Raw genomic sequence first — 26,760 nt, 5'->3', positions numbered from 1 at the left:
TGAAGGGAAATTAGCTTATGAAAAGCCATTTCTCCACCAACAATCATGCTCAATTTATTGGAAAACAGGATTTCTAACTATACCCTAACAACGATATTTCCATAGCAGCAGACTTCATTTGCAGAGCTAGCATGTATATCTTATCCCACTCCTCCTGACAGGCTCTCCAAAGGTCACTGATAGTGCGTGAACGTCTATTTTCCTAAGGAACTTTTTGGGAGTCCAAATGCACAGAAGTCCATGGGTGACCCATTGGGTGCCTTCGCCGGAATGTCAGTAAAATGACCTGCACGGATTCAAGTTTTCAAGGACAGTATTTCTATAACGGTCGTGACCACAGTAACAAGGAAATGCACTTTTTAATTTTACATCATTTCTGTATGTATGTGTGTATGTATAGTACGCGAAACTTTTCTTGAGCATTGAGCTCCATAGTGCAGAATGGGAACTAGGGCTCAAGAAAAGGTTCGCGTACTATATGTATGTATGTATGTATGTATGTATGTATGTATGTATGTATGTATGTGCACCAAGAGAAAATGGCTGAAGAGAATTTAATGAAAATCGGTATGTAAAGTCGGGGAATGAGGCATTACACTCTTAGGCTATAAATAAATTTATTCACGCTTAGTGAAATGGTAGTTTAGGGGAAGGCTTAACATTCAGTTCTCAAATATTTGTTGTCTTATCGATATATACTACGTAAGTACAATGGTGGCCGTAATTCTGGAATCTTCGTTAGAAATGTGGTAGCTTTCATTTTTCAAGTATTAAATTTATTTTCACCAACATAAAATTAATCAAAAGACGTTGAGAACATAAAAAGATTCATTGTTCCACGAAATAAGTTCAACTTATTTTAAACAAAGCACTCGTTACACGTAATAACTGTGAAGATACATTTAATATTCAGCAGGATTTTATGGGATGGATTTTTACTGCATAGCAAGGCAATGTCAGAATGTTGTTGGATTATCTTTATTACTATTAAAAGCCCAAGATTTATCATTTCTACACCATTTCATACGATTTTCATAATGCATTCAGTTGAGAACATTTTTCCTGGTGATCTAGTTTTTAGGCCATTTTAGAATAATGCCTCTAACCCCGTCTTGCAGAAACATCAATTCCAATATGTTGTCAAACTTCCCGGATTTCTTTAGAGGATTTCCTGTGATTTCTTGGTGATAATCTGCAAATAAATGTTGTTCATCTGCTAACAAGTGCTAATGTGATAATACAACGCAAATGCAAAAAGTTTCCAGAATTATGGCCACCAGTGCAAAGATACTGAATTTCCGATCATTTATGTCTTATACATTTTTACCGTACCAGCCATGATAGTAGAATTCCGTAGCGAAGCACGGGTACAAGAGCTAGTTCTCTCCAAGAACAGACGAGTCGATCGAGAGGTGCGGTTGGAAGCTATTCCTTGATGTACCCATTCTTGATTTTTCGCCCTCCCATACAGTGCTGGGATGTATGCGTTGATAGTAGCCTATGTAGAGTTCACCTTCATACAATTAGCAACACGGCAAATGGTTAACTTGGCATTGTTAATCATGAAACTCCTTGGAAAACTTTTCTGGCATTCTTTATACAATGTCTGATACATTCTGTTTGTCGCTATGGCGATAGCAGTTTTTTTTACAATTTGCTTTACGTCGCACCGATACAGATAGGTCTTTATTGCGACGATGGGATAGGAGAGGCCTAGGAGTGGGAGGAAAGAGGCCGCGGTCTTAATTAAGATACAGTCCCAGTACCTGGTGTGAAAATGGAAACCACGGAAAATCATTTCAGGGCTGCCGACGGTGGGGTTCGAACCCACTATCTCCAGGATGAAAGCTCACAGCTGCGCGCCCCTAACCGCACGGCCAACTCGCCCGGTAGGACGGTAGTAAATCGAGCTAGGTTTGTTACAATCACTGAGGTATACATATGCTTCGTCTAATGTCACCACATTTTTTTTTTTTTTGTCTGTCCCCTGCCAGATAGGCCTCATACAGGTTTCTTGCTTTAGTGCGACGTTCCGAAATGTGACGAGTCAACAGCTTGTGAATTTGGCGCTTATGCCGCTTTTCTAATTGCAGGTCCTTGTTGATTATGGTGTTAAATGTTGAACCAGACATCCTCAAATAACGTGAGGTAGCCCTTTGGGGGGAAGGGTTACCACCTGAGATAAGGGCCTTCACTTTCTTCACCACTTCTGCTGTACGGCTGGTGGCTGGTCGTGGATTTGTCTGCTTTTTCCCCTCTGAAATTAAGCCCAGTCGACCTTAGCCCTTTTTATTCAATTCAGAACTGACCCCGTTCTTTAATATCAAGAAATCACCCTTCTTGCACATTGCTTGGATTACATAACAGCTATAGGCCTATTTAGCGTCGGAAAGGGCTGTTATGAAGCCTTCCTAGTAAGGCTAGTTGCACACACACCGATTTTGGACGGTCGGTAAAATATTGGCCGTCCACATCCCAATAGTGAACCATTGCAGGGCACACTGGCCGACCACGGACTGGCACCGGAAAAAAAGCCGGTTAGCAGCCGGCCACTGCTACTGTAGACCACCACCGGTGTCGGAAATACAGTGGCTTACATGTTCAAATGGGAGCTTGCACACTCACCGATTCTTTACCGGCCGTCCTCCCTCCTCAGTTCTCGCTCCGCCTTCTCGCCGTACAGTCGACGTTGCGCATATACGACTACAATATCATTATAAAATAGTGATTCGGCCGTGATTGGTGTATACTTTGCAATGAACGATGAGATAGACAATGACATACTCATTTTGCTAGTGGAAGCAAGACCAGTTTTGTGGGACAAAACTTTGGACACATTTAAAGACAGAAATGCTACTAGAGATGCATGGAGACGAAGTTTGCTGCGCTCTGAAAGAGGATTTTGACGACATGGAGAGCAAAGAAAAAATTGTATTCGGTAAGTAGCATACTACGTGTCATACTTTATTAGTTCTTTGTATCATGCCTACAATATTTGTCATACAGTACGATGCAATTCAAAAATACTTGTTGTAGCTCATGTTAATTTCTTTTTTTGCTAGATGCTTTACGTCGCACCGACACAGATAGGTCTTATGGCGACGACGGGACAGAGAGAGAGGCTGGGAGTGGAAAGGAAGCTGCCGTGCCTTTAATTAAGGTACAGCCCCAGCATTTGCCTGGTGTGAAAATGGGAAACCACGGAAAACCACTTTCAAGGCTGCCGACAGTGGGGTTCGAACCTACTATCTCCCGAATACTAGATACTGGTCGCACTTAAGCGACTGCAGCTATCGAGCTCAGTTTTGAAAATAATTTAAGGGCTCCTAAACCTAACAAGTGTATTATTGTTACATTGTTACTATAGGCCCTATATGATATTTTACTTTAGAGTCTTGGGTGTATGTCTGATAATCATAGCAGATCGTAATCATTTCAATTTTAAAAAGTACCGTAGGTACTTTTTAAGTTAAGTAGATTCAAAAGTTAGAATGTAAAAATAAATTAAGTCAGAACATTATTAAGGTAAAAATGACATCCTTCAATTTGATATGTTGGACATAAACAACCTTGAAAAAGTTTTATTAATAACAGCCGTAAAAGTTCCTTTACAGCAAAAAAATGTTAGGCGCTCTTTCTCCATTCGCTACTTACACATATATAACAAATAGGTAACATTGCGGCTATTTTATAGTCAGGGTGCCCTTAACTTAGTACTATCAAGAGTAATCTACCTTCCGTATTACTCAAATCTTACTCGTTTGCTAGGGAACAGCCCCAATAGTTGTAACAAAATATTTGCTTAAGATGTTACGAACATCATCAGCTTGAAGACCACCGCATGCTGTGCGCTCTCTTGGCAAATCTTCCAGTCCAGTGATTGTTGTAGTATCCTCTGGCAAATACCCGTCCCGGTCACGAAAAAACTGTGAAGAACAATGCACGCTTTTATAATGTGAACTGCAAAATCAGGACCTACGTTTATAGGCCTGTGGAAGATACGCCATTTGTTGCTCAGTATTCCAAAAGCACACTCGACATGACGCCGAGCTCTACATAAACGATAACTGAACACCCCCTTTTCTAGTGTTAAATGTGTTCCACCGTATGGCCGCATGGAATGTTTGTGAAGCCCAAATTCTTCATCTCCAACAAAGTAGTAGGGAACTTTCGGAGATTCTGTTCCCGGTAGGCACTTTTCTTCAGGTAATTGTAATGAGTTTGTCAATACCGATTGTCAAAGAGTAGATTGCTTGAAAATGGAGGAATCGCAATATTTGCCAAAGCTCCCCACGTAAACATACACAAAACGGTATTTCGAATCAGCTACTGCCATTAATACTACAGAGTAATAGTCTTTGTAGTTAAAAAACATGAATCCACTTTTTGTTGGGCAAATTAGGCGCATGTGCTTGCCATCGACAGCACCTATACAATGGGGAAAATTTGCATTTTGTCACAATTGTAAGCAATGGATTCAAATTTATCTATGGAGAGTTCAGGTATACATTCACTCTTCATTACTGACCAAATAGCTTCGCATACTTCTTTTACTAGCTTTCTTGCAGAAGAAATGCCAATTCTGAAGTAGTAATGTAGATCGGTTAAGGTAAACCCACTTCCAAGATATCTGGAAAAAATACCATTATATAATTACAGATATCGAATTTACAAATAACTTATGCAAATATTATGGGGTCTCCCGCAATTTGGATGTAATCCGCAACTCGGTTAATCCGCCCCCGGATAATCGAGAGTTGACTGTAGTTTGTTTTTAATTGTTTCAGGAAACGCAGTAACGAATAGGTGGGGTAATCTTCACGATGTATTTTCAAAATCGAAGAGAAAGGTGAAAGAATCCAAGAAAAGTGGAGCCGGCGCACCTAAGATAAAAAAAAAAACTACGTCAGCGCTGACCAAATGCAGTTTTTGAACAAACTGTATCAGTCCACGGAAGTTTCAGAAAGTTTAGAAGATAGTAGTGTTATCAATGATGACGGAGATGCTGATGTTGAGCAACCTCAACAATCATTTGTGCGGGAAACCGAAGGCCTATTACACCGTAAAGGAGGCATCAGCCGCGACAACAATACCGGCCGTAGAAAACGCCGCCGTCCAGATGAAATTGAACTAACAATGTTGAAAGCCTTGGAACAACCAACACCCAGTGCCTACATTTTGTTCTTCCAAGAACTTCTACCCCACCTAAACAAAATTTGACGACGGTGAAGTTCTCGAATTTCAAATGGTGTTCAAGTTATTTCAAAAATCAATTCCGCTCAACATCTACCACCGTAAACACACCACTACTACCATCAGAACTATTCCCTCCCACAGCCTCCATCGTTTCTCCATCCTCAACCGTCATATTCAAACGAATTCAACTCAAATAACAATTTCCAATCACCATTTCCCCAAAGTCATCAGTTTCATAATTCACATCTCAATTACTCCAAATACAAACACCCAGCAAGCATGCTCTTCGCAAAGGCAGTCACCTGAGTCGAAGCGAGAGGAAACTATTGCACAGTTCTATCAACAATTTGGCCTATCTTCGGCAGTCACATCTCCAGATAATTACCCTGTGGAGAGCCCTTCTCCATCTGCTTCTGTATCTACAGATAACACCTACGATTTTTCTTAATTTAAAGTGAGTTAATTTGTTTTTAGTAATATACAAAAATTAAGTTTATGATTAGGCTAAGTTTTCAAGATGGACAGATGTGTTTTGAGTTCATACATAGGGTATATTTTTACTTTTATATGCACATTAGCTATGGTTTTTTATCTTTTATCTTCAATAGCAAAAACTATGAATAAATAACATGTTAGTTTATTTTTTCTATATTATTTGTATTACTTAGGTTTGACATATGTTAACAATATTGAGCTACCCAATTTAAAAACAAAATGGGATACTTTCATGTTGAAGACCTTTCGTTTTTTAAGTAAATAAATTTGAAAAAGTGCACATGTCTTTATTTATTTAAATTTAGTACACCCAGAAATTTCATTGGAAACTATCAGGTAGGTTTGTTTTACTTACCTTAACGTAAGAGCAATCCTTTCTTGAGATGGAATAGAATTTCTCATTTTAGTAATCTGGCGTTGGATTTCATTTCTCAGCTTCTCGTGAAGTTCATCAACGGATACTGCAGACATTCTGACGAAGTTAAAAACCTTACTCCCATCACACCGAAATTCTTCAAAAATAGTGTAGAATGTTCCCATGGGTTCCCTACTTGGCTTAACTGGATGAATCTAGCACTTCCGCTTAATCCTACGACGCCTGATACGACGGTACAGCAACCACATTGCAACAACTCGTTTGGGATTCATTAATTAATTTTTGGAATCAACTTCACTGGACCGAAAACGAAGCAACTGCTCGTTTGACCGGTAAAATCCGGCGTGTGTGAAAAAAGCGTTTCACCGGTAAAATATCAGCCGATATTTTACCGACCGTCGAAAATCGGTGTGTGTGTAACTAGCCTAAGGATTAATCCGTTTCGGCATCATTGCAGTTAATGTCACGAAACTCTACACACACGTTATCAGTACTGACGTGAATAATCACTCCCAGTTTTGACGTGCTCAAGTTGATAAAAGCGCCGCCAGCGGCCTTCAAACTCGTCACCAGAGATCCGAACGACATCCTGTATCGTCTCTGAAATTCACCACGTGGTTCAATAGTTCTCATCACGGGAAAAGGACGAATCAAAGAAACGGCTGAGTGCACACTGAGACTTACCAAGATGTCGTCAGCAGAAGGAGCTGCATGAATTCGCCCTGGGCGGAATTATGTTCGTTGTAATTTCTAAGGCTAAATAAAACATCATTTTTATGTATTCTGATAATGTTTGATGTATACTCGAGTGTTTGCCCTACCAGTACGTACAGTGATCGGATAACTGATAAGTTTAATGTATTCTGATGATGTATGACGTGTTTTCAAGTGTCTGGTGGGAATAAATGGAAGATGCACACTATTTTCTAGTACACCTTCATTAAACGGAAACCTGGCTTTAGCGAGAAAATGTCCTGGTCCCTTGTCATTCCATGTAAGACAGAATTTACTGTACTGTGCTAACCCACACTCTACGACGAAGGACACACACTACAAATGTCTTTAAACTAGAGTTTTCACCCTTTTAATACAACATGGAACTTTTGCTCATCCAATTTCAAAAATCTTATCAGTCTGAACTGTTCGCCACCGAACTTAAGTAACTAACAGTCATAATGTTATCTTCAAGGTCATTACAATGTATGATACATTTTCAAACACTGCACCTGAATACGGAAAGCTCAAACACATCCAATCCAAAGGCCGTCGCAATTTCAAGCACTCAATAAATCTAATCTTAAACCAGTCACAATAATTCCACTCCAACTGATGGTCACAATTTTTCCAAGCGAAGGGTGTTATCAGCCTTAACTTTTTTAAATGCATATTTTTTGCAAGTTGCTTTACGTCGCACGGACACAAATAGGTCTTATGGCGACGATGGGAAAGGAAAGGGCTAGGAGTGGGAAGGAAGCTGCCATGGCCGTAATTATGGAAGGGCCCCAACATTTTTGCCAGGTGTGAAAATGGGAAAACCACGGAAAACCATTTTCATGGCTGCCGACGGTGGGGCTCGAACGCACTACCTCCCAAATACCGGATACTGGCCGCACTTAAGCGATTGCAGCTATCGAGCTCGGTATTTAAAATATAAATCTCAGTTCTAATAGAGACTAGCCTCCTTGCTATTCTCGCATGTGCTGTCTAAATACAGCAACTAAAGAAAAAAGAAAGGAAGCAAAATATGATCCCTAATTTTACATTCATATTCAACTAGAGATGAGAAAATTAACATGAACACCTCCGTAATTTAAATACTGGGCTGTTAAAAGTAGCCTTCAGAACCGGCAAAGCGAAATTTATACTGGTAGACTACAACATTGAATATTAACAATATTTCTATGTAAATCAAAACATGCTGGCTGTAATTTCAGTTAATCTGAACCCTCTTTATCTTCCCCTTCCCCTTCTCGTGACATTTTATGAGTTGCCTGGATGCTACAAATGGGCATTTTAACATTTATGGAACACATAAGTACACATACATATTTTCAGTAACGAATTTCGTGTCTTAGCATTCGAACTAGAAGCCATGACGCCAAGGAGCGAAGTGCTTCCGTTAGCCCCTATTTGCAGCTGATTTTATAGCCTTTGCAGTACCCACTCCACACTGTGCGAAATTTTAAATATCAATAATAATAAACGTTTCCTTTGTTGCCCTAATACTTCTCTTACACTTCATAACAGTTTGCATAACATGCACCACACGGATCACATGCACACAGGTTCAATCAACGTGTCCATTCTTATCTAAGCCTACCTTCGCCTATCCTTACAAGCAATAAAAGTGACACCTGAAGCTTATACGAATATTTTTGGAGTCGCCGAGACATCACTCTCATACATGGAAGTCAATTTTGGCCGACTAATTTGATACGCGGTTCGATTAGCTTAGCTGCAATCCAAAGGCCGTCGGAATTTCAAGCACTCAATAAATCGAATCTTAAACCAGTCACAATAATTCCACTCCAACTGATGGTCACAATTTTTCTAGGAAGATGGTTAGGTTCGAATCCCACTTCGGCAACCATGAAGATGATACTCGGTGGTTTCCCAATTTCACGCCAGGCAAATGCTGCTGCTGTTGTACCTTAATTAAGCACACGGCCACTATCCTCCTATCCTAGCCCTTTACCATCCTTGCATTGCCGAACACCTTCCCTGTGTTAGAACGATGTCAACGAACATAAATACATAGATACATTACATATATACGAAGGTTAGTATATAACAGGTTGCCCAGAACAGGAGGTTTATGCGTTCGGAAGCCTCCGGCTACGCTCGGTTATGACACGAGCATGCTTCGCTATGGGAAGACACCCACCGTCAGCCTCGCTGAAAAAATGGGCTACAGATACTCTGCGTAAGATGAAGATTGCTGCTGTCACGTATAAAAATCATGAGAGGATTACAGTCCTCCAGTTTGGCGATATGCGCGTCAAAAGTGCTTTCGAATATGAACCCCTGAAGGATGAAATTATAGGCCCCAGCACACAATTGCAAGCTGTCGTTGTAAAAGGACTGTTTAAGAATTGAAGCAAGTAATTTAAGCTGATTTCGATGACAAAAGACACACGAGACAATTTGGTTTCACGGCTTTCAGACATAGGTTACAAAGTAATAGCATATGTCTGTGATATGGACGCAGCGAACCAAGGCTCGTAAAAAGCATAGGCCTATGGAATCGACGAAACAAAAACATGGTTTTTAAACCCACGGACGTTAGAAAAAATGTACTTCTTTACAGATACCCCTCACCTGATGAAACCAATTAGGAAATGGTTTCTCGACACCGGGTTCGAATTTTCTGATGAAGTTGTCCCAAAAAAAAACTGTAGAAGCTCTGGTTAAGTATGACAGCCACGAAATTAAAGCATGCCATAAAACAGATATCAGTCATCAAAATTGTACGGGCACAGAAAGGATGAACGTAAGAACGGCTGCAGAATAAATATCACACGGTGTAGTTACAGCATGACGTCATTTCAAATTAGGAGATGATGCAACTGTTGCTGAAAATACGAGTGAATTAACTGAAACTGTCAATAATTGGCACGATCTCATGAATTCCTACAGTCCAGCAATTTCTAACGTCCCTAGCAAAAATGCTTATGATCTTCAGCAAAAACAACAAAACGAAATTTTAGATAAAATATTTGGTCTTATTAACAGTATAGCCTGCAAGGGGAAACAAATTAAGCAAGTGTTCCAGAAAGCTATCATTGTGACTATCTCCCCCTTGAAATATCTGATCTCAGAAGTTCAGAACCTGGGAATGAAGTATATTTTAACCCACAACAGACAGAAATTAGGTTAAGGATATAGAAAGAGAATGGGTAGTATACACGGATGTTGTAGTAGAAACAGCAAGGGAATGCCTAGAAACACATGTGTAAAGATGGGGAAAAGCGAACATATTTGTGAAATAATTAAGTGAAGGCAGCTTGTAAACGCAAAGGGAAGGCATACCATAAATGGTGCCAAACAAGGTGATGCCGAAAGGGAATTTTACGTTAATGAGAGAAACGGAGCGAAACAAATAATGTTGAATCCAAGAAGTCGTGGGAAGATTCCGGTAATAACCAAGGAAAGGTTAAGTTAAGCGGCAGGGTACCTTTTTGGACAGTAATAAAGAAAGGAACGGAAAAAGGAAATGAATAGTGTTTTAGATAATTCAGGTGAACTCATAATAGATCCCAGGGAAACACTGGACGGGTGGAGAGTAAAAGGAAATCTATCTGTGAAGTGGGGTACAGCCGAGCTCATGGGGAGAAGGACAATAATATTGGTGAAATTATGCTTGGGGAAGTGGAAAGTGTAGTAAATAAACGATACCTGAATAAATCAGACCAGAAATAGTGAAATATAGTGCGAAGGCAGGGATGCACTTGCTTCACAGAGTAATAAGACTAGCGATAAACGTTAGTAAGGTACCCTCTGATTGGACGGAAGCAGTAATTGCATCTATCTATATGCAAAGGAACAGGAAGGATTGCAACAACTATCGACGTATTTCATTGATCAGTATACCAGGCAAGGTTTTCACTGGCATGCTCGAAGGGAGTGTGCGATCAGTGGTTGAGAGTAAGTTAGATGAAGACCAGTGTGGTTTCAGACCACAAAGAGGCTGTTAGCTTCAGATTTTCAGCATGAGCCGTGTAACTGAAAAATGCTACGAGACGAATGAAGAGTTATGTTTATGTTTCGTTGATCTAGCGAAGGCATAAGGCAGAGTACCGAGATAAAAGATATCTGTACCGAGGCCTTATGGAATTAAGGATAGATTATTTAAAGCAATCAAATTTATTTATATTGACAATTGGGCTACAGTGAGAACTGATGGTACTATATTTCACTATTTCTGGTCTGATTTATTCAGGTATCGTTTATTTACTACACTTTCCACTTCCCCAAGCATAATTTCACCAATATCATTGTCCTTCTCCCCATGAGCTCGGCTGTACCCCACTTCACAGATAGATTTCCTTTTACTCTCCACCCGTCCAGTGATTCCCTGGGATCTATTATGAGTTCACCTGAATTATCTAAAACACTATTCATTTCCTTTTTCCGTTCCTTTCTTTATTACTGTCCAAAAAGGTACCCTGCCGCATTGAACCAATGTACTTACAGGTGTTAGACCATCCTGGAATATTTCACCTTTGTTGTTCATAGTTTACATGGATCATCTGCTGAAAGGTATTAAGTGGCAGAGGGGGAATCAGTTAGGTGGAAATATACTAAGTGTATATCCTATGACGACGACTTGGCCATTTTTACATACTGTGCTGGAAGTCTGAACCCTGACGTCTTGGACCCTGAAAATATGTGCAATTAGCATTTCCAAGATGAATGTGATGTCAGTAGGAAAGAAACCTAAGAGAACTGAACGCCAGGCTGCGAATATAATACTGGAACAGGTAAATCATTTGCGAGTATTTAGGATGGGTATTCTCCCAGGATAGTAGTGATGATAGTGTCCGAGGACAAGTTCGGCTCGCCAGATGCAGGTCTTTCGATTTGACCTGCGCGTCGTGACGAGGATGAAATTATGATGAAGACGACACTTACACCCAGCCCCCGTGCCTGCGAAATTAACCAATTAAGGTTAGAATTCCCGACCCTGCCCGGAATCGAACCCGGGACCCCTGTGACCAAAGGCCAGCACGCTAACCATTTAGCCATGGAGCAGTAGTATAGTAAATGAGATTGAATCAAGGTGCAGCACGGCAAAGCTAATGCAGTGAGCTCGCTGTTGCGATCATCAGTATTCTGTAAGAAAGAAGTCAGCTATCGGACGAAACTTTCATACATCGGTCTGTTTTTAGACAAACTTTGCTTTCCTGGAGTGAAAGCTGGGTGGACTCACGATATCTTATTCATAAGTTAGAAGTAACAAACATGAGAGTAGCGAGAAAGATTGCTGATACAACAGGTGGGAGCAATGGCAGGAGGGTAATCGGAACGAGGAGTAAAAGCTAAGTTAGGAGAGAAGAAAGGAAATCTCTGAATGTAGTCAATTTGTAATATTTACGCATTCTGGAAACTAAGTTTTTAAAATCGCAAATATATTAAGAAATTTCTACTCAAAACAGCACTTAGAACCAGAAATAAAATATTAGAACATATATATAATGCTCATAGTATCAACAAAAAAGATGTCTACACCAATTCGGGAGGATATATGTTCACTTGTGACGACTGCAAAATGTTTTATATGGAAAGGACTGGCCGAGCCTTAAATCAAAGATCAAGAACATTTCAAGGCAATAAAGTACAAGAAATATTCAGCTTTTCCGGAACACATTTATAACAATAATCATAACTTTTTAGGGATCGAAAAGGATATGAAATTAATTGTTAAAGGTAATTATAGATTTGAACTAAATACCCGCAGAAACATTGAGATATTCCTGGCGCAGACAACGGAACCTGAACAAGTTATAAATGAAGCAGTCGTAAGCAACATATTGTTCACAACTTTGAGGTGACATATTATCATGTACTTCCAGCGTGCCCCGTACTTAAAGTTGAACTTTTGTCTGATACTAGATCAACAGCCTGAGCACGAGGATAATCCAGCCCTTCCTATGGTATGTTATATATATCTTTTACATCGTTATTAAGTTTTATATGTATTGTGTGCATACTTTTACACTTTTTTCTTTTTCTTATTTTACAGTTGATCTCAACAGGGCTCCACTGTATCTACTTAAAACTTATTTTAACTAAATGAACAACACAATCATGTGAAATCAAATGTTTTAAAATAATTTCAACATTGATGATGGACCTTAAGAGTCCGAAAACCGGTTTTGAAATAAAAATTTAGTGTGCTGATACGGCTGTATATAATTAATTATAATACTAAGTAACACCATCAGCACTGTTAATAAGATGGCTTTGATATTTTATAGTGATTACAATTCTCCCAGGATGGTAGTATAGTGAGTGAGATTGAATCAAGGTGCAGTAAAGCAAATGCAGTGAGCTCGCAGTTGCGATCAACAATATTCTGTAAGAAGGAAGTAAGCTCCCGAACGAAACTATCTTTACAAAGGTGTGTTTTCAGTTTAACTTTGGTTTACGGGAGTGAAAGCTGGGTGTACTCAGGATTACTTATTCATAATTTAAAAGTAACAGTCATGAAAGTACCGAGAATGATTGCTGGTAATAACAAGTGGGAACAATGGCAGGAAGGTACTCGATATTAGGATATAAATGCTAAATTAGGAATGAACTCGATGGATGAAGCTGTAAACCAACTTCGGTGGTTGGTTCATGAGAGACGAATGGAGGAGGATAGGTTACCTAGGAGAATAATAGACTGCTGAAGAGGGTAAAAGGGGTAGAGGGAGACCAAGACGATGATGGTTAGACTCAGTTTCTAAAGATTTGTAGAAGAGGTATATAACTAAACGAGGCCAGAGAATTAGTCACAGAGGATTGTGGAGGCGTTTAGCAAATTCACAGACGCTTGCCGACTGAACGCTTAAAGGCATAACGGTCTATAATGATTTACGTATGTATGTATGTATGTATGAAGAAACATATGGCCAAAAAAGCGGAGGACCGAGCTCGATAGCTGCAGTCGCTTAAGTGCGGCCAGTATCCAGTATTTGGGAGATAGTAGGTTCGAACCCCACTATCGGCAGCCCTGAAGATGGTTTTCCGTGGTTTCCCATTTTCACACCAGGCAAATGCTGGGGCTGTACCTTAATTAAGGCCTCGGCCGCTTCCTTCCCACTCCTAGCCCTTTCCTGTCCCATCGTCGCCATAAGACCTATCTGTGTCAGTGCGACGTAAAACAACTAGAAAAAAAAAGCGGAGGAACTGTAGGCACGAATATGCGGACATATTAGGAAAAATACTCCCTAAAAAGAAATGCACTGACAATTTGGGTGAAGAGAAGAGGAAAATAATTCATTAAGACATTCTGGAAAGTAGGAGATGTAACTCGCCAGAGAGAATTTGTAGTCCGATTTACAGCTTTAACTGAACCTAAATACAGGCATACGAAAATCAATAGTAATTGATCTAAACACTTAGCTTTTTATTCTGAAATTGACTCTCTCTCTCTCTCTCTCTCTCTCTCTCTCTCTATATATATATATATATATATATATATAATCTGTACAATGCAGAGAGAGAAAGAGTTCTGCAAAGAACATAACTTACTATTTTTAAGTTTTTCATTCACTGAACTATTTTTAAGTTTTTCATTCACTAAATTTGTCAGTTCGTGTGCCTTACAAAAAGAACAGTGTTATGTATAAACAGCTTACGACTACGACAATGAATCTGAAAATATGAAATTGTAAAAAAAAAGTGTGAATCACACATCAATGAGAAAATAGTAATTCAAGAGCTGAAAAGAAAAATATATATTGAGATAGCTCAAAACAGTGCAACCTTTAGGCTGTACTTCCATCACCATGCAGAGAACGCTCCTCTCTATATTATACGAGAAAACTATCGTGTAATAACTTAACCATCTATGGTACTGTACAAAAACGAGGGTATTGTTCCTCTGACATGAAGGTCTGGCTACGAAAGCGGCCAATGTAATTGGTTCCTGCCTTCTTGAATTTTTTAAAAGTTAGTATCCAGAGAAATACAAGAAATAACCCATATTCAGACAACTGTGCTGGACAAAATAATGTAAGTACTCTGCCTCGCTGCTAATGTACTGTGTACAAAATCGGCCACACTTACGCAGAACTACATACATATCCAAAATGAAAACGATTCAATGCATGTCACAACTGAACGACGGAAGAAGAGAATCCTTAGAAGTGGTCCAGTAACTGTGGGTCGCAGTTATCAGAATGGCAAAGAAAAATTGTAATGTTTATAAAGTAGCTGAACTGAACACTTCCGATATTATTGATAACGAAAGCCTATATTAACAGGTTAGGCTTTAATTTAATAGTTCAAATGTGAAAGTAATGGAAGCTAAGAAAGAAGATCCTTATACCATACTTTATAAGCACTGTTATATTTATTTCCTAAAATGCGCCCTCATCATAAGTACTAGGAGTAGGAACTCCTCTCAAACCTTCGTTCTTCAGTAAGCATACTTTTCAGCACCTGGTATAAATTCAGGCAAGAAGGAAGATTTGTTAGATCTTTTTAAAAGCGGTGTCATTCAAAATGTACGTCAGGAATTTTACGGATTACTAAAAGTAGCAGAAGAAAATGTACAGTAACTGTAACTCCACTATTGAATTCTCTGTTTTCCTCTTAAATGCTTATTTGTATTGTTCTATTTTATTCTACTTTCTCCTTGCCAAATTGTTAAAAAAACTACTTCAATGGTAAAACCTGAAATTTGCAAGGAAGTGTAACATGAATGCATGGTAAGTATTAAAAAACACTCATGGAAATAGTTATATATCAAGATTTTCATCCTTGGACTTCAAAGCGAAAGGGTTAAACTAAGAATAATTCAAATATCTGGAAAATAAATTGAAATTACTAGAGATTTTATTAACAGACATAATAAACGATGAAAGAAATATGTACGCATCATTTTTCATAAAAATAAAATAATTAGTGTATTTCTGACAGGCAAGAACGTAAACTGCTAAAACTGCTCTTCTCCTGAAATATCACGGATTTTGAACTGTAACCTTTTCGCTCTCGGTCAATATCTTTATGTACTAACGAGCATAGACTCAACCTTATGTATAATATTTAGAATGATGTTTTCATGTCCGATTCCATCAGACGTACTATTTTGGACTTATCCCGTGCGATGTGTATGTAGTTTCTCTCTTACACTCGGCGTAAATCCAAAGGAATGTCTGTCTAATAACTAAAGTATTTTCAACTATTATAAACTCTGTATCCCGATGCGTACATGAAGTTCAGATCTATCGTACCAATGTAAGTAAATCTGCCCACATTAATATACTTTACAATTTAGCCTATACTAATAATACACCCCACAAATGGTACCTTAATGCGCTAACGGAAAGTAGAGAATTTATTAAGGTAGGGTACTGTGAACTATTTCTAATGAATGGAAAAGGGATTTCTGAAGCATCTTATAAGTGCAGATAATATTTGTTGCTAATATACGGCTAGGTAAGACCATGAGGACCTAAACCATTTCTTTCCCTTACAGATCTGTTATCAAATTGTTATACCGTGTGAGAACTATCCCCTATCTACATGGGGTAGTGTGGTTCACAGCTCAAGACTTAGCAGTTGGCCCTTACACAAATTTGGCAACTCTGTACGTCACCACTGAAACATCTATAAATACAACATAAAAGAGGAAGCCCGTCTTTCGGGCAGCAGAGCAGGCTGTGCTTCTATCCCCCTTCCCCTCAAACGCCCTCTTCGTAGGCTCTATTCACAAAGTATGTCCATGACTATCTCACCCTCACAGAATGCTGAGAGAGAGAGAGAGAAAGAGAGAGAGATGGAGAGAGAGAGAGAGAAAGAGAGAGAGAGAGAGAGAGAGAACACCATACGCATCCACCAAGGGTAAGAAGGGGCGCTCGCAAGGGGAGAACGCAGCAGAGGGTGAGACAAGGGAGGGAAGCATCGAATGAATGGCCAAGGGTCTGGCAGCCATGCTTGAATGCATCATGGCATGGCCTTGCCCTACGCACGGTCATACCACATACCCCGACCTCGCCAACTCCCACCAACTGCAGCACGCATGTGCCCTGACAGGGGTATTTCTAGCAGATATGTAGCAACATGGCAGAAAACAATCCAGCAAGCACAGCCCAACGAATAATATCTACCTGAAAAACCAAAATATTTCGCAGAATATGCCTGATAGGTACAGCCCCAGCCAGGGTGACCTGTCAGCAGTTACGCCTATATCTTTCTTTCTTAAGAATTAATTCTTAAGACTATTATACCATACGGTATAGTTTAAGGAAACAGTCAACCTGTGAAACATAGTACATACCCAATTATATGCCAGAGTCACACAATGGGCAGACACGGACATAGTTACAGCTAGACTACAATAAAAGTTTTTTTTTTTTTTTTTTTTTTTGCTATTTGCTTTACGTCGCACCGACACAGATAGGTCTTATGGCGACGATGGAATAGGAAAGGCCTAGGAATTGGAAGGAAGCGGTCGTGGCCTTAATTAAGGTACAGCCCTGGCATTTGCCTGGTGTGAAAATGGGAAACCACGGAAAACCATCTTCAGGGCTGCTGACAGTGGGGCTCGAACCCACTATCTCCCGATTACTGGATACTGGCCGCACTTAAGCGACTGCAGCTATCGAGCTCGGTCAATAAAAGTTTAGCGGGAAGACTAACCATTAGCACATGCACAAAACAAAGAGCAGAATAGACAATAGTAGCGAAAAACAAATGAGATAAAATCATACCTTGTATCGCTAGTCTTTTTTAAAAACGTCCATAAAATACTTAACTCGCATAGACGTAGATATGCCGTGCCCAACTTCCGTTCGCAATATTCATTATGTATAGTAGTTATTACTAAAATGAGCGCATGATGTTGCATGTTTCTCACATTTAATATTTTATCAGACTTAATTTTAAATTATACCAAAATACAGTTTAACTCCCATGTACACGCAAATCATGTGAATACCCACAACAAACATATCGTCGTTGCCACAAAAAAAAAAAAAACCTCCTATGTGATAATATTTTTGGAGATACACTTACCCGCAGCACATACATTATGAAGAGCGGGAATGCCTCGACTATATTCACACAATATTGCACTTTAGATGACAGAACCTCACCTATATTTCACATAGGAGGTTTTGTCCCGGCAGCGACGATGTATCTATCGATCCAAATGTTTCTGAGAAAAGTGAACAAGCAAGGAAGTAATACAATAAAAAGAGCTCATTCTTGTTTTAGCAACCGCACATGAACATATTTAATATAATTCACAACGCCATAATTCACTAAATGAAACTGGCATTGTTGATTTTAATGATCTGAAATAAGTTCAAAAACGAGTTTAGTAACAAACTTTCTTCAACTCGTCGCAGTCATATATGGAGTCAATGGAGCTACCATGGCTCATTTTGAAGATTGGGCGGAGGTTAAAGATCGCATGTCCTTTCGACAACCAAATGATTCTTCAAGCGAAAACTCTACCCAAGGATCCACCGACGTACGAACCTCGACCATTTGGGTAGGAGGTTACCAGGTAAACCATTACACTAATGAGGACAAAAAAGGAAAATTAAACAGCCAAATTAGTAGAAGGTGTATAAATACATTATGAATGAGAGTACCGAGAGAGTGGCTGCGCGGTTTGGGTCATGTAACTGTCAGCTTGCATTTGGGAGATAGTGGGTTTGAACCCCACTGTCGGAAACCCTGAAGATGGTTTTCTGGGATTTCCCATTTTCACACCAGGCAAATGCTGGAGCTGTAAATTATGCCTTATACAAGTAACCAGTATCGACAGTACTAATATTTTTATGGGAATTTAAGATTTAGCACTGGAGATTCCCGCCTGGTTAGCCCGGGCCATGATCATTTTCCTTTAGTCGATGTTCGGTTTTAACATATACACAGAAATAGTGAAATATCATTGCCATGGAAAAAAAAAGTTTCTTTCATAAATGTTATCAAACGGTTTATAGTAGCATTGTGTAATACGTTATATGAGATGAAATATTTGTCATCAACAATTATCTTGATGTCAAGTAACTGTATCTCTTCAAGTGAACGCACGTTTAGGTTTATTACTACGTAACTTTCGTAATGCATGTAGAACATTTCCTATTTGATTATTATTTTTATTTTTATTATTATAAACATTTAAAAATAGTACGGGTATTCTGAAAGAAGGAAGTCAGCTCTCGCATGAAGCTATCTTTACATCGGTCTGTTTTCAGACCAACTTTGCTTTATGGGAGAGAAAGTTGGATGGACTCAAGATATCTTATTCGTTAGTTATAAGTAAAAGACATGAAAGTAGCGAGAATGATTGCTAGTACGAACAGGTCGGAACAATGGCAGGAGGGTACTCGGAATGAGGAGATAAAGGTAAGTTACGAATTAACTCAATGTACGCATAAACCGACTTCGGTGGTAGGGTCACGCGAGGCGAATGGAGGATAGGTTACCTAAAAGAATAATGGGCTCTGGTATGGAGGGTAAGAGAAGTAGTGGGAGACCAAGACGAGGATGGTTAGACTCCGTTTCTAACGATTTAAAGATAAGAGGTATAGTACTAAGTGAGGCCACAGCATTAGTTGCAAATAGATGATTATGGCGACGCTTAGTAAATTCACAGAGGCTTGAAGACTGACGCTGAAAGGCATAACGGTCTATAATAATGATGTATGTATGTATGTCTGTATGTAAAAAAAACTAACCCCATGGCTCTACAGCCCTGAAGGGCCTTGGCCTACCAAGCGACCGCTGCTCAGCCCGAAGGCCTGCAGATTACGAGGTGTCGTGTGGCCAGCACGACGAATCCTCTCGGTCGTGAATCTTGGCCTTCTAGACCGGGGTCGTTATCTCACCGTCAGATAGCTCCTCAATTCTAATCACGTAGGCTGAGTGAACCTCGAACCAGCCCTCAGATCCAGGAAAATATTCCTGATCTGGCCGGGAATCGAACAGGGGGCCTCCGGGTAAAAGGCAGGCACGCTATCCCTACACAACGGGGCCGGCTATGTACGTATGTATGTTATATTAATAATATTGTTCCCGCAGAGACTCTCGCTTTTTCATCGACGAGTTTCCTTCTATTCTACAAAAAGACACTATAGAGAATTATCAGGGTGGGAGTGTTTATGGATGGATGATCAGCAAGAATTTTATGCTAAAATCTGACAGATCTTACGGAATTTCCTAAATCTTAATCAAGCGACAGTCCAAAAGAGTTGGATCCACCTGAAATGGCCTCATATGAAGAAATGAAAAACTGAGGATCAAAAAAGCCGAGACTCCAATTCGATCAGAAACCACCGGAAGAACTCAGCACGCGAAGGTTCGTCTGGACGCTTTAACGCATGCACAACAGTAAATTTGTAAGGATTACGATGCAGGTCCTTTAATGTTTCGACACGACGATCTCTTAATTCCCACTTACACAGATCAACGGCGTTGAGATTTCGTCGGACTTCGTTCCAGACTTTCCTTCATTCGAGCAATGTTTCCTGGTGTTCGAACTCTTTTCAGATTGTTACAGGTTTTTTTTCGCTATAGAGCCCGTTTTACGCCATTTTCCCACTAAGTTTTACATTACAGACTTTGCTGGAGGTTTTACCGAACACGTCTAGTCTTAAAACGTTTGCGCAAACAGTTCCGCACAGGTTTTCCACGAACCGTGCTTCACGTAACACTCGACAATTAACACGCTGTTTTACCGTGAGCACCATTGTGTGTTTTATTCGACTGGTCACTAAACACGTATGTCCCTCTCACTCACACATAACGACACAGCGACGTACTCGGGAGATGCGCACACGCAGACATGTGACAGCAACCGATTGGTGCATCAAAATCACGGTTTCCAGCATTTCTTGTGATGGGGGAGTTCTTCTGTTCATTAACTAGGGTCCATTCCGCATCAGTCCTATAAATATTTTCGGGACAGTTTTATTTTACCCACCCTGTATATCTCGGACTTCTATCCGCAAGCGTCTGTAAATGAAACATGCGCACCCATATCCATTTATGCAAGTAGCACAATGGTCTTATTTTCTTCTCTGCCTTTTGCCTAAAAGTAATAGAAATTCCATAGTCATCGTAGCCCAGGTCTCGCCCTGCGTCTGTTAGATTCTACAGACGAGTCTCTTACATAACTCGCGCTTCTCTATTCGCCTGATGACTCCACCATCGAAGTCACTTAAAATGCACAGCTTGATCCACCGATTTTATTCGTAATTTAGCGTTTATCTCTCCACTGGGATACTCTTCTGCTGGTGATCCTCTCTGACTGCATCATAAATATTTATCTGCATGTTCATATCTGTTATGTCTACTTTATGACTAAAATATACTGAAAGTACCCAACTTTTACTCATGTACAACAAAGCTGGCACGGAAATATAGCGATGTCTGGATAGTTTCATCTGTAAACGCACTTTCATCTCATCAGTTACTGTTGATCGCTGTTGCGAACGAACGGTCCACTAAATTTCGTGAACGCCATACAATTTTATTTCCCAACCGACATCACTTTGATTTTTATGTTATTCCTTTATAAGCTGTAATAGAAACATTTCGACAGGGTGCAATTAAAGACAATTTATCGCTGCGAGACAAGCAGGCCGCCATATTTTCACTTAAATGAATCCCAATTTTCCATTCCATGCCCTTTAGTAAACGATTTTAAAAAACTATGAGTGAAACAGTAGCGATATTTCAGCTTTGACTGCTGGAACTACTTCCAAGCAAAAGCTCATGCCAACAACAGCACTAATTCCACCCGGTTACCCAACATTAATGCCTGTAATAACCTACCCTTAATTCCAAAATCCTTCAGTATGGCCAATACCTATAAATACCTTAATGCATGGAGAATGTATAAGTAATGGAAATATATTTTTGTATAATTTGTTTTACGTCGCACCGACACAGATAGGTCTTATGGTGACGATGGGATAGGAAAGGCCTAGGAGTGGGAAGGAAGCGGCCGTGGCCTTAATTACGGTACAGCCTCAGCATTTGCCTGGTGTGAAAATGGGAAACCACGGAAAACCTTCTTCAGAGCTGCCGACAATGAGGCACTATCTCCCGGATGCCAGCTTACAGCTGCGCGCCCCTAACCGCACGGCCAACTCGCCCGGTGTAATGGAAATAGAAAGTGATATTGTCAGAGTTTAGTTTGCTGGCCTCGACAGCTCCAAGGTTGAGAGAACAGTCCGTAGTTCGAGAATCTGGGGGCGTAAATGTAGCTGACGAAGTACTATCTATCTAGCTAGCTATCTATCTCATTTAAAATGCAGTGTTTCATAACAGTAGAATTCAAGTGAACTTAACTTACTTGAGCATATTTGATACAATGCTTAAAATTGCAATGTAACAGCAGTCATCACTCAACATACACGTAAATAATAATAATAATAATAATAATAATAATAATAATAATAATAACGGCGTGTAGCCTCCGGAGAGGCCTGGTACAGGTCATTCAAGTCGACACTCTTGAGCGTTCCGCACATCTGCAAGGATGGGACATTCCCTAACGCTAAAGACGGCGCAACACCAGAGAAAGAAAATAAACAATGAAGGTTAAAATGTCCGATCCGACCAGGATACGAACCCCGAACCTCTCGGCCCAGAGGTCAGCATAGTGACCAGTCAACCAAGGAGCCACACACTCTACAAAGTGAACCAAATATTTCATCAATTAATAATAAATTGAATTTAATCTAAGCAAGTGTGGTTTCCGATCTAGAAAGCCAAGCCAAGAATGACGGCCGAGAGGATTCGTCGTGTCGACCACACGACACCTCGTAATCTGCTGGCCTTCGGGCTGAGCAGCGGTCGCTTGGTAGGCCATGGCCCCTCGGGGCTGGTGCGCTATGGGTTTTGGCTTGGTTTGGTTTTAACTGTGGTATTAATGGATATTCGATTCTGTACATGTAACAATTTCTTCGTCTCGCTCTACACTGGCTATAGACAGAGATCAGTAGAGAAATGAGTATACCCCCTTTATCCACTATTAATGAAGCAACCAAGTGGAGAAGATGACAGTCGCTCACTGCAATTCACCACTCGAGGTTTTACAAGGGCCGTTAAGACCTACAGGAAAGCATTCTTAAAGATTAGGGCAAAACATTTTTTTTCCATCTTCCCTGCAAGAAGCATAACATAGAATACCAGATAGATATATAACCCTTTACTAGATCATGCTATGACTGAATATGATTGGAAGACCCAGAAATTTAATCTTATTAGCTCTGACGGTGGAGTGCTGGCCTTCCGAGCCTTATTTGGCGAGTCGATCCAATCTCAGTCCAGTGGTATTTAAAGGAGCTCAAATACATTGCCGAGCTAAGAAAATTACATACCATACAAAGAAAGATTGCAATGAACCTTTGAGGTAATGGTACAAATGAGTAATACATATTAATTACTGAATAGAATACTCTCCTCTCCCAGTTACTTTTTTTTTTGCTAGTTGCTTTACGTCGCACCGACTCAGATAGGTCTTATGGCGACGATGGGACAGGGAAGGGCTAGGAGTGGGAAGGAAGCGGCCGTGGCCTTAATTAAGGTACAGCCCCAGCATTTGCCTGGTGTGAAAATGGGAAACCACGGAAAACCATTTTCGGGGCTGCCGACAGTGGGGTTCGAACCTACTATCTCCCGAATACTGGATACTGGCCGCACTTAAGCGACTGCAGCTATCGAGCTCGGTCTCCCAGTTACGGATGGCCAACCGGGGAGGGAGTATTTATTTATTGTAATCATAATTAAAAGATTTAGTTACTTTCATATTACACAATATTAAAGACAATCCAACAAATAGAAACGTTACACAATTATTTAAGTATACTGACTAATATACAGAACAAATGAACAACACATATGATCACAAAAACAAAGAAGCCGGATGAGTGGTACGCAGTGCAGTCATGTTCAAGAATACATAGCACCCTTCGCACTCAGCAACAGGGTCTGGCATGGATTCCGGCAGACGCCGGATGTTTCCCAAAGCAGACTATCCAACAATAATTGTTGGACGGTGTGTACCAAATCCCGGATACTGTGGCACGGCGCCACGTAGAGTTTTAAGTGGTCCCAGACATGCTTGATCAGAATCATGTCAGGTGGTGAGCATAACATGGAAGTGTGCGGACATTGCGGAAGCAGTTCTGGGCAATTCGTCCTGTGTGTGGTTGGTCATTAGCCAGCTGGAATATAACTTGGAATCCAGGCCATAAATGGAAGCAGATGGGGATGTAGGCTCTCATTCATACACTGACTGACAGAGCAAATGCAACACCAAGAAGGAGTGGTTCGAAAGGGATGAAAGTTGGGGAAAAAAACAGAGACGGCACGGACGAATAATTGATGTTTATTTCAAACCGATATGCAGGTTACACAATGCGCACGGCATCGACTCAGTAGGATGTAGGACCACCGCGAGCGGCGATGCACGCAGAAATACGTCGAGGTACAGAGTCAATAAGAGTGCGGATGGTGTCCTGAGGGATGGTTCTCCATTCTCTGTCAACCATTTGCCACAGTTGGTCGTCCGTACGAGGCTGGGGCAGAGTTTGCAAACGGCGTCCAATGAGATCCCACACGTGTTCGATTGGTGAGAGATCCGGAGAGTACGCTGGCCACACAAGCATCTGTACACCTCGTAGAGCCTGTTGGGAGATGCGAGCAGTGTGTGGGCGGGCATTATCCTGCTGAAACAGAGCATTGGGCAGCCCCTGAAGGTACGGGAGTGCCACCGGCCGCAGCACATGCTGCACGTAGCGGTGGGTATTTAACGTGCCTTGAATACGCACTAGAGGTGACGTGGAATCATACGCAATAGCGCCCCAAACCATGATGCCGCGTTGTCTAGCGGTAGGGCGCTCCACAGTTACTGCCGGATTTGACCTTTCTCCACGCCGACGCCACACTCGTCTGCGGTGACTATCACTGACAGAACAGAAGCGTGACTCAGCGGAGAACACGACGTTCCGCCATTCCCTCATCCAAGTCGCTCTAGCCCGGCACCATGCCAGGCGTGCACGTCTATGCTGTGGAGTCAATGGTAGTCTTCTGAGCGGACGCCGGGAGTGCAGGCCTCCTTCAACCAATCGACGGGAAATTGTTCTGGTCGATATTGGAACAGCCAGGGTGTCTTGCATATGCTGAAGAATGGCGGTTGACGTGGCGTGCGGGGCTGCCACCGCTTGGCGGCGGATGCGCCGATCCTCGCGTGCTGACGTCACTCGGGCTGCGCCTGGACCCCTCGCACGTGCCACATGTCCCTGCGCCAACCATCTTCGCCACAGGCGCTGCACCGTGGACACATCCCTATTGGTATCGGCTGCGATTTGACGAAGCGACCAACCTGCCCTTCTCAGCCCGATCACCATACCCCTCGTAAAGTCGTCTGTCTGCTGGAAATGCCTCCGTTGACGGCGGCCTGGCATTCTTAGCTATACACGTGTCCTGTGGCACACGACAACACGTTCTACAATGACTGTCGGCTGAGAAATCACGGTACGAAGTGGGCCATTCGCCAACGCCGTGTCCCATTTATCGTTCGCTACGTGCGCAGCACAGCGGCGCATTTCACATCATGAGCATACCTCAGTGACGTCAGTCTACCCTGCAATTGGCATAAAGTTCTGACCACTCCTTCTTGGTGTTGCATTTGCTCTGTCAGTCAGTGTATATCGCTGGGCCGCCAGTGTTCCGCGTAACTCTACGAGAGCGGATAGGCTATCGTAACCTATGGCTCACTAGACGGTAATGCCTATCATAGCAGGGGGAGGGAAGGGGAAGTATGCCGCTCGATAGGGAAGAAGAGCTTATGGCACTCACCAGGGCTACGGAAGGCCTCCGTACCCGGACACGATGGTTATTAGTCTCAAGATGAAGAGGAACTCTCCACCGAACACCATAAATCGCCAGTCAGTGGCGTTCCACATTGCCATGCCCTGACACCACTGCGAACGGAGCCGCTGTTGTTATGGAGTTAATGGGCACACGAAATAAACAATGGGATCGCAGATTTACCTCCGCAAAGGGCCATGAAATGGTCCGAGGACACACACGAGCCCCTACAATGGCCATTATCGTGAACCGGGTTACCATGGAATATCCCCACGCCTGGAGCACGTTCCGTCAATCATCTCGATTGGTGGCCGTCCTCGTCCGTCTTGAGCCGGTCTTCGTGTGTGGGTGCCTACATGTCTCTACTGCACCCAACACCTTCGGACAGTAAGGTCCGAACGGCCGGGTACACGGCGATACAACCATCCTGCGGTTTTCTGTCCGATTATGAGTTCTTCATCGAAGTCCATCAGTTGCGTAAAGCGACGTCTTTGGCGTCTTCTCGGCATTCTTCTCACTCCGTACGCTTGACTAGTATCGTCTGCTGTTTCTCGCGTAAATGCTACTTGCTTGCTTGTTGATGATGCTTGTTGTTTAAAGGGGCCTAACATCGAAGGTCATCGGCCAAATGCGACTTGGACCACATGGAAGTTTATACGATTGTTGGTCGCAGCTTCAGTGCCACTGCCGGGTGTACGGTCAAATGCAAACGGCCGAAAATGGAATCATGTGTGTACCAGGCTGCATGTCGCTTACTTACGGCGTTTCGCGATTGTTGCATAGTGTAACGAGTTGGCGGGGTAGTAGGATCAATTAACACTGGACTGGTAGCTTCAATACTAAGATTTATTAGCTACGCACTAAACTACACAAGACTACACACAACTTTTGCTCGTAACACACACGCAGTTCGCGCGCTCTCTCTCCCTTCGTTTCTCACTTGTTCCCACACTACACAGATTTACACACACACAAGGTCCGCGTCGCACGACTACACGTTCTCTCCTTCGCCGACAGTCCGCACTGTAGCACATTAGTCCGATAATCACGGCAGTTTACATACTTCACTACACTGGCAGTCGCTCACGACTGAACCACACCAACTTCTAACTTAGTCTAACTCTCACTAACTGCAGGCAGGTCGT

General features: G+C 41.5%; 1 protein-coding gene and 1 pseudogene across 2 annotated transcripts in view; both read right to left on the bottom strand.

The window, feature by feature from the left end:
* LOC136864144 (serine/threonine-protein phosphatase 4 regulatory subunit 1) overlaps window positions 1–26,760 on the bottom strand; it is a 1,196,145-nt gene that overhangs the window by 987,245 nt on the left and 182,140 nt on the right. The gene's annotated exons all lie outside the window — the stretch shown is intronic.
* On the bottom strand, window positions 3,747–6,339 carry LOC137498349 (uncharacterized; annotated as a pseudogene).

This window comes from Anabrus simplex, chromosome 2 (genome assembly GCF_040414725.1).
Source record: "Anabrus simplex isolate iqAnaSimp1 chromosome 2, ASM4041472v1, whole genome shotgun sequence".
Taxonomy (NCBI): domain Eukaryota; kingdom Metazoa; phylum Arthropoda; class Insecta; order Orthoptera; family Tettigoniidae; genus Anabrus; species Anabrus simplex.
Note: the sequence above shows the minus strand (reverse complement) of the source record. Positions and strands in the feature narration are given on the sequence as shown.